This window comes from Apteryx rowi, unplaced genomic scaffold, assembly GCF_003343035.1.
Source record: "Apteryx rowi isolate R43461 unplaced genomic scaffold, aptRow1 scaffold_339, whole genome shotgun sequence".
Lineage (NCBI taxonomy): Eukaryota > Metazoa > Chordata > Aves > Apterygiformes > Apterygidae > Apteryx > Apteryx rowi.
The window spans coordinates 739,901-749,157 of NW_020449852.1; the positions used below are offsets into that span (position 1 = coordinate 739,901).

General features: G+C 36.2%; 1 protein-coding gene across 6 annotated transcripts in view; it reads left to right on the forward strand.

The window, feature by feature from the left end:
- LRCH1 (leucine rich repeats and calponin homology domain containing 1) overlaps positions 1 to 9,257 on the forward strand; it is a 146,059-nt gene that overhangs the window by 7,720 nt on the left and 129,082 nt on the right. The window contains exon 1 of one of the 6 annotated variants that reach the window (XR_003254598.1): positions 2,893 to 2,913. The exons of the other annotated variants lie outside the window; for them this stretch is intronic. The gene's annotated coding sequence lies outside the window, so the exon portion shown is untranslated. Of the gene's footprint in view, positions 1 to 2,892; positions 2,914 to 9,257 lie in introns of those variants that run through there. 6 annotated transcript variants of the gene reach the window in all.

Genomic DNA, 9,257 nt, shown 5'->3' on the forward strand with positions numbered 1-9,257 from the left:
TCTCTCCTCCTCTTCTCTCCTCCTCTTCTCTCCTCCTCTTCTCTCCTCCTCTTCTCTCCTCCTCTTCTCTCCTCCTCTTCTCTCCTCCTCTTCTCCAGCTTGCTTTGTGATTAGAGAAGCTCTGAAACTAGTGCAAGGGCTAGGAGGTAGCAGAGAGATGACAGCCTAGAAATTACATCATGGGGAGGAGGATGAAATCTCTCTCAGCAGCAGAAAGCTCAGCAGCTGCTTGAACCTTTACCCTTAATGTTAACTTCCAGTTTAGGATGGGTGGTTTTTAAACAGCTCCATGTGGAACTGCCAGAAGAGCATGTTTGACCATGCTGTGCATGTAAATGGGTACAAACTGTTCTTGTGGAAATCTTGTCACTTTATGTGTGCTTGGCTATCTACCTTGGAAACTGACTCAGAGCTGCAAAGCTGCTATTAGGGTTGTAAAGTTGTTCAGCTGGAAGCATGTCAGAAGAAACCTGTAGCACCTTTGTTTTTTGAAGACCCACTATCATGTGATCAGAGGCACTGTGGGAAGTAGAAACCAAATGTTCCTGTGTGGTTTGTGTGTGTCTCCTCTTCTTCCTTCCCCTGGTCTGTTTCTTTTGTGTCCTTGGCATAAAAGACATCTTGGTTTAGACATCTGTAAAACAGGAGGGGCAGTGTGAATGTTAATACAGTTACTGTATGTAGAGTGTCGAATACTTCAGAGAAGTGAGAGGAAGAGAACAGGGTAGGATCAACTATGGCAAAGTACAATAAATATCTGCCCAGTGGAACTGTGACTTGGAAGTGGAAGGGGACGAGTGTCAGTGTAATATGGGATTGAGTGAGGAAATGAACAAGAAAATAGATAGAAGATATTATTCAAAGTCAGAAGGTAAAGAATCATACAAAATGAAGGAAACTTTATGAAGTTTCAAGTGAGGGAAAATGTATGAAGTGGTAGAAGAGAAAGAATGAGGGAAAAGATAGTAAGCAAGCAGGAGAGCTGTACATTCTTAGCTGAATATAGTGGTTTGGGATATTTTTTGTGTCTCCAAAACTGAGGGAAAATGGGCTTCTTGAGTAGTTACATTAATAATGATAATTAGAATTTTGTGAACAGTGAATTACAAGAAAAAAAAGAGAAAATTATTTGACTATAAGATGCATGACATTTACAGGCCTTACACTTCAGGAAATGGTTAACTGTTGAATTTCAGTTTGGGAAGCTTAGCAAACATTGGCTTGCAGTAGGGAAAGCCTGTGGCTTTTTTGCAACTTGCAGAGAGTTGCAAGAGCGACCAAGACCCAAGGACTGATGTTCTGCATGTTGTAATAACCATTCTCGGAAGTATGGGATTGGAAACTTCCCCAGACCCATAGACTGTTCATTCCACCTATGTTTTTCTGACTCCATCTCTAAGGATTTATGAACATTCCTAAGCAGATTAGATTCACAGTTAAAATCAGTATGATTTAAATACTTGAAATGGCACTTTTGAAACCAAGTAGGTACCTATCTTTGCTTCATTCTAGTGAGACCAGAATACAAAAATAATAAAACCCATTTATCATTCTCCCATGTTTAAAATTGAAAGAGCCATAAGCGTTATCACAATATTCAGAGTGCAGATCAGTGGCAAATGTGGAAATGCATGTTATGTCTTCTGACTTCAGACTCCACTCTGCTGACCATATTTTGTGGCATATCATCTACACATCAGAGTGGTTCCAGTACCTGTAAGATACTCTTTGGAAAGGTACTGAGGAGTTAAGCTTCTCTTCCTTGTGGGAAGAGTTCAGTTCTAACGCTTCTCCCCGCCCTCTTTCCCCAAGGGTGTTTTGCTGGCCAGCTTGCCTTTTTTGTCCCTTTCTTTCCTTGTATGGTGCAGAACACCATAATATCTGAAAACCTCCTAACTACTTAAAAATAGAAATAGCAGTAACAATCTTCCTTCCTTCTATCCCAGTTCATAGGATAAATACTTTCTAAAGGGAAAAAAAAACAAAACACAAAATTTGAGTTAGAGGATGATCTTGGCAGAGCCAAATGAGAGTTAGTTTTGCATTTAATTTGGAACCTGAGGTTTGTGTGCACTTTTGAATCTCCACGAAATGTTTCATGTTTAGCTGAACTTGTGGGAATTCTGACTCCCTTAGTTACAATCTAGTTGATAATTTTATGAAGCCAGTGTAAGGTAGCTCTTCTGGGCAAGCTACTGGGGGTAGCTGAGGATTTTAAATATCAGGACAGAGCTCTTGAATTGGACTTTACGAGAAGCAAAACAACAGCAAAACATCTGAGTACAATGTTAATAGTGACCTTTGTTGCTGAAGGAATACATTTTCTGTTGGTTTTCTGTAGATATGTGGTTTCATCCCTAGGTGCGACTTGCAGGAATTGTAGTGTTTGAGTCTGGAGAAGGCAGATTTGTATGGTGGTTTTCTTTTTCTTGGTTTGGAAATATTCTTGGTAGAATGGAGGGAATTCTTTGTAGTCAACAAATATGACTGTATCAGAAGATGCTTGTTGCCAGTTACCTTTTTTTTATCTTGTAATAGGCTAAGATATTGAAATACACCAACTGCTTGTATGCATACGTTACGAATGTTTTAAAGATTATTGATGTCTCATGTCTCACTCTCATTGTTTCTGCACTTTTCTCACTAATCTTTCTTTCCCTTTCCAAATGGATGTTGTTGACATCAAGGTAGACTTGAAACATCTGCTTTAAAAAAACAGACTTTTTATTTCCTTCCAGAACTGCAGTGCTATAAAGTGTGAGACTGGTAAAAGCTTTAATTTCTAGTTTTTATATTTAACCATACAGGCTAGAGTCAGGCCTTTTCTACTAATGTAGCTCTATAAATCTTTCCTTCTGGTAGACAGAGTCACTGCTGGGACAGCTGGCATTAATATGTGGTGGAGGATTTAAGGTAAATAATTTTTTTGAGTTGAACCCTAAATTTAGCAGAAAAATTCAAGTATATTATTTAAACGTAGCATGTTCATTGATTTCTTTATATTGCAAATTATAATATAGTAGTATGTTTCAGAAGTAGGCAAGTAACCACAAATGACAAAACTTCACTTTGTTTTATCATTGTGTATATTTAGATATTTTTGTTTCTTTTGTTTTAACATGTAAAGTCTCCATCTTTGGCTGTTTTATCTGCAGTGGCATCATGCCTGTGTAGTGCTGTATCAGACAGTCAAGAAGAAAAAAATAAAAAAAGCATATAAGAGAAAATGAATAAAAGCATTTTGGTGTGATGAAGAGGAAGGCACAAGTGACAAGTTGGATCTGTTTGGTGAACAGAAAAAAACAGATTCATAAAATGTGTACAAAGATAAATTGATAATCACTGAAACTGGTGGAGAAGTTTTAGAAAAGAGGCAGAAAATAAGGTAGGAAAAGAAAATTGAATCAGAGCTTAATCTGAGGAAAGAGGTGGGGAAGAATACCTACTTATTTGAGGCTTACAGGAAGTAAGGCAAGCCACTAAGAATATGAATAATACTGTTCATGTATAGTAAAAACCTTGACTTAAAGATAGTAGAACTGCTGTAATGGTAAAGGAAATTATTATTAAAATTACATTTTTTAAACATTTTTGTAGTTAATTGGATATAAATGTAATGACATGTAGTATAAATAGGGGATAAAACTATTGAATAATTGACATGTAGTACCAGTGCCGTCTTTACATTAATGCATTTTGAAAATAGTGAGGGCTAGCTGAATGTATTCAATTCAGTCTTTTTAAGGCAAAGCAAGTACAGTAACAGCAAAGCTGTCTTTATTCAGTGGAGGAGGAGGAGGAGGAACACAGTGTCATTCATATGTTCTATAATTAAAGAATACTGGCAGTGATAAAGACTTCTCAGATGGAATTTATGGTCGAAGATGAAAAAAGAAGCCTTCTCAGAGCAGCCAGGGATGTTGGTACTTGCAGTATTTGTTAAGCAGCTGCTGTGATTAGTTGGGAGAAACTTAAACCCAGGTTTCTCATGCTTGTCGGATGTTGTATTGCTGGGATGTGTATTTCTGTGGGTTTTCTTGGTGGTGGCGAGTTCATCCCAGTTCAAGAAAACTATTTTTTTTGCCTTCCACTGTGTATGGTGTTGTTTCCCTACTTGGTAAGTATTGCCTGCGTTCTCTTTTCCAAGTTTTGAATTTGAGTTTGGCCAAGTGCCTGCTGTTTGCCCATGTTGCATTTGCCAGCAGTTCAGATTGCTTTGCATTAATGAGGTGTCTTTGTTTCTCTCTTACACACTTTGTGTCACTTGCAAGTTTTACCAGAGGTGTTATTTTCCCCTGCCTAGTGATTAAAGAAAGGTGCACCACTAAATTTGTTCACAGGGTCCATCTAAAATGATGTTATGTGTTTCCCTGTTTACAGTTTTATTTTAAGATCCATCATACCACTATGTAATTTCTATGCATCATCAATATACTTGCTACTTTGTTCAGTGCGTGGTTTTTGACCTCTTAATCTCTAGGTGGAAGATGATGATATAGTTTCTTAATCTAAAGATGCAGAAACAAGGTGCTTTACAGGATTCTGGTTGTATTATAATGGATCTTTTCATTCACCTGAACTTTCAAATTTGATGAAACGCTACCATGTTAATTTGACAATGTCTAGTTTCATCCATTATTTTGCCAAGGTCTTTTTGGGGGGGTGGGAGAAGCTGATTACTCTGAAATTGTTTGTTTTCCTTTCTACCTCTTTTTTTTGTAAAAATAGGCATGTTTCTTCCACATCTTTGGAACTGCCTCCCCCCCCCCCATGCATATTCAAATTGAACATAAAAAGTGCAGAAGAATCTATGGCAAGCTCTTTGAAGAAAATCTTTGATGTAAGTTATGTGGGCCTGTTGATTTGAATGAAAAAATGAGCTAATGTAAAACATCCAATATTAACTTCAGTTTGTCAACATCTTAAGGGAATTTGGGGGACAAGGCAGCTGCTCCCTGGTAAATTCTTTTTTATCATGGTATTGCAACTTTTACTTTATGTTAAAATGTGTTTGCGTTCAGCTTTTAAAAGTTCCTGGTTTGTTGGCTGAATCTAAGAGAAGAGAAATTAGTCTTCTGAATTCCTCATATTTTGATTAATTTAAAAACCTTTTATGTAATTATATTGAGTGTTAATTTAATAACTTTAAAGATGCTAATTTCTAGTTTTAACTGGTCTAGCATAGACCTTGTTCTGTGTTTCTGTTAAAAATTACCTTGCAAACTTTGTTCTTTTCAGTCAGGTATTTCTTTGATGTAGATTATCCCTGGTTTTATAGGTTAGAAAAACTGGGGAACAGAAATTTTGAATGGCTTAATTCAGATCTCAAAACAGATTGAGGACAAAGCTGTGAAAGGAATCCATCTTTGGTTCCCTGGCTTTTATTTTTACAGCTTAGTCAAGACAGCGTAAGATGTCCATAAGAATGGATCTTGAGGCATTTTAACTAAAACTGTCTTCTGGAAGATGTTGGGATAGTAGTAAAGGTACAAGCTTTGAAACTTTCATTGTGATCTTAAGTCCTGAGAATGATTTAAAACATATTAATACAATGCAGAAACAAAGAGCTCACTTTATAGTAACATCTGGCACAGAAATGTGATGTTAAGATTCAGAAATGTTCAATCTTTTTTAAAAGAGTCTTGCTACAAATTTGCTAGCAGTTAAGATCAGGTAATATAAATGAGTATGAATTTAGGGGAAAAAATCACTATTTTGGCAAGAAGTACTGTAGTCCCTCTTTCCGTTTTCATATCTTTGTACATTTGGCTTCCTAGAGATCTGAGAAGGTTATTTTTGGCCTAGTGCCCAAGGCTAAAAATGGCTTCTGGAATCTTATAGCTCAGTTTGGTGTTGAGCAGTTCTGTGTGGTAGTAAAATAACTGCAGTAATTGGTAGTCTGACTGAAACATTTTAGTTATGCACTTAAATGTTAAGCTGTGGGAGATGTAGCCGTGTGATACTTCCAAGATCCAGTTTATCAGAAAAATGTGAGCCATGTTTATCTATCAAGCAATGGTAGCCTGAAAAAAAAAGAAAAAGAAAAAGGCTTTTCTACAAGTACTGTTTTAAGGGGAATAGGAATGAGTGTAAAGTTTAGCCTCTGCAAGGAAAGGCTTTAAAATGAAGAAATGCTACATGATATTATTATGACAATACTGAAGCATGAACGTTGCATTTGAGATTATATGTGGGGAAYAGAGCCAGTCTGTGAAGGTGCTGTTTTGCAGAACAGGACTTTTCTCTTGTGCTAACATTTATGAAAAGAATAAATATCCACCAGTGACTATATATGAATGTCTGTATATATTAAATGTAGGATTATGAATGATTTTTGAATGGTTTGGGTGATGACTAGTCTAAATCCTGAAAGAGAATAATGACAGGCTAACTCTTTACATGTGAAAAAATCTTGTGTTAGCAAAAGGTCTGGAAAAAGGGAGGACTATTCTGAAAAGGCTGGATATATCTTCCCTCTGCTTCCCTCCCAAATCTGAGAATTTTTTTTCCCCAATTGTTCATATTTGAACAAGTGGAAATAATACTTGGTGCTGCATGAAAGCAAAACTCTTCTAACTGAAACTTTTATAAAAATAGTCATATCCATTTTTTGTGAGATCAGCATGGACTTAATTTTGCATGAGAATCATTACTACAGTAGAAATAGCTCATAAGCGTCCATAAAACAGTTGCTCTAAAATCTCTTGAGAAATCAGTATCGATGCTTTTAATGTTCTAAACTTGTAGTGTAAGACTTTGTTAGCACAGTACTATGGAATTACACCAAAATAAAATCAGGTTCTAGGCAAGTTTGGTCGCAGAGATTTGAAATGGCCAAACCAGTGGTTGACTCTGCAAAGACTATCCACCTCAACTTTACTGTTTTTAAAATACAAATCCTTTTCTTCTAAACCACCTATGAAAATGACTCATTTTAAATTAGCTTCTGTAGCATACCTAATGGTAAATCTTTATAAAGGTTAAGTCTTGCTTACCTGGACTCATCAGAAACCTCGTCAGTTGTCTTAAATGCAGCTGTCCCCGTAAGGGAGACTATTTTATTTGTTTTGATGGCTCAGTAGTCTAACGTGTGCATTTCTTCCTGTCAACCTCAAGGCAAATAGGTTTATAGAATTTGCATGCTGACTATGTTCAAAAATACTTTTCCCTTGGTAATTAGTGAAGATAAATTAGCTTATCAGTTAATTGTATTTGAAAGAGTTATACAGTCTTTGAAAATCTTCCTTCCCTGTCTCCATGGCAAAACCATATTATTTTTCAATGTTCTCATGATAGAGAAATAAAAATATTTGCAGTTAGTAGATATTCTTCTGCTTGTAATTAATTCAGCTTGGAAAAAAATAGGTATCTTTTGTGTCCAATCTTAGTGCAGTTACCATATTGCACTGTATTTGTGTGTGTTTTAAATACACTTTTATTTTTTAAAAAGTTCTGTTCCATCTGCTCTACTTCATACATGGTACGGTCTACTTTTTCATGTATTTCTAAATCCTTCCTTGCTACATTAAATAGCAGTGGTCTGAGGATAGACCAATTAATGTGTGTAAAAGAGGTTTTGACATAAGGAGAAATAGATTACTTTTTTGGCAATTTTTCTAATTAAGTTATTAATTGAAGAATATGTGAGTGTAACTACTATGTGTCTTTCCCTGAAATAATATAATTAAATTCATGTTAAAAAATGAAACTGGTAGGCAGCAATAAGGTTTAACAGAAACTGTTTTCTTTTAGAGAAATTTCTTTAACACTTCAAGTCACTTCTGCCGTTCTATACCAGATGTATCTTGGCTTATTTCATGCAGCTGTTTTTATTCCAGGATTTTTGGACTATCCTTGTTGAAGCATGGAATAATTGATATATCTTAATACTAAAAGAGACTTTTATGTTGATACAGTTTGACCCTTTGCCTAATGCTGGTCATAAATTTTACTCACTGAGTCTTTGTATCTAGCCCAAAAATTTATGGCTCATATGGACTGTCTTGATTTTAAAGTATGTCAGTGATAACAGTATGATTAATTACATGTTTCCTTTAAAAATAAATAAGAGAAATTGCACACACTTCTGCATTTTAACGTCAATTTCTGACCATTTGTTCTTGCTTTTTCTTTAACTGCTAGAACAGTTAATCCACTGTATCAGATATTTATTTTTCTGCAGTTGTTTATAAACTACTTTTTAACTTTGTCTTTAATAAACTAATGGCTTTGACTAGTGAGGGGTAATTCCTATTATTGTAATTCCTGATGTTACTGCAGTTGTCCCTCTAGCCTTCCGTTAAAAGGTGCCGCCCATCTAGCCAGGGTGACAGCTAAAGGGTACTGAAGTTGGATTTAAGCTAACTGTGAAGTGTGGTGTTGAGCTGGCACTTGCTTCCTTCTGCTCTCCCTCTTCTGTGGAAGGTGACCTCAAATGGGGAATGGGGTGGGGAACTGAGGCTGCTCATATCTTACATTGCTGCAGGGAATGTCGCAAGGCTGGGGAGTCAGTCCTAAGCAGAAAAACCTTTTGTTTTTCTACTGTAAAGTGTGACTTCAGATCCCAAATCTTGTAGTTTTGTGAATTTTGGGTGCTTTAACCTTTTTATTGTTTTTCACTTAATAATTAAGGAAAGGATTGGACACAGCAATTCATGAGGTGCATTGCAGATACTGTCAGTAGTAGATGCAATGTGTTCTGCTGTTAGTGCACCCAAACACTCGTGGGAGTCATGTGCACCTTGGAGTCAGTGTGGGTTTGTGATTATCATCACTCCAAGCTTATGTTTTTGCTTCCCAACACTATGATTCCGTGCTTCCATGTTCTTTTTTTTAAGCTTTCATATGACAGGGTTAAATATATATTTGATTCTGTCTAGCCTGCCAAGTGTCCCAGACCCTCACATACCTAGAACTTGTCCTTGCTGTTATTTATTGGACCATTAACATTTGTCACCTGCAGATTTTATCAGCAATGAATTTGAATTTTAGGGGAGAAGACCTGGAAAATCTTGAATGGTGTTGGACTGAAAACAAATATGTCTAAAAATCCCATGATACGGTACGCTTAATGACCTGCTTTCTTGAGGATATTGTTCAGTTTCTCTGACTAGGCATTGGATTAACACTCTGCAACCAAGTCAAAATGACTAATATTCTGGTATGAACAAACAAAAAAAATGCTCATTTCTAGCAGACAGTGTATTAGATTATAGAATATGTTTTGTTTCAGTGTTATATGAATTTAAACTTCTGTT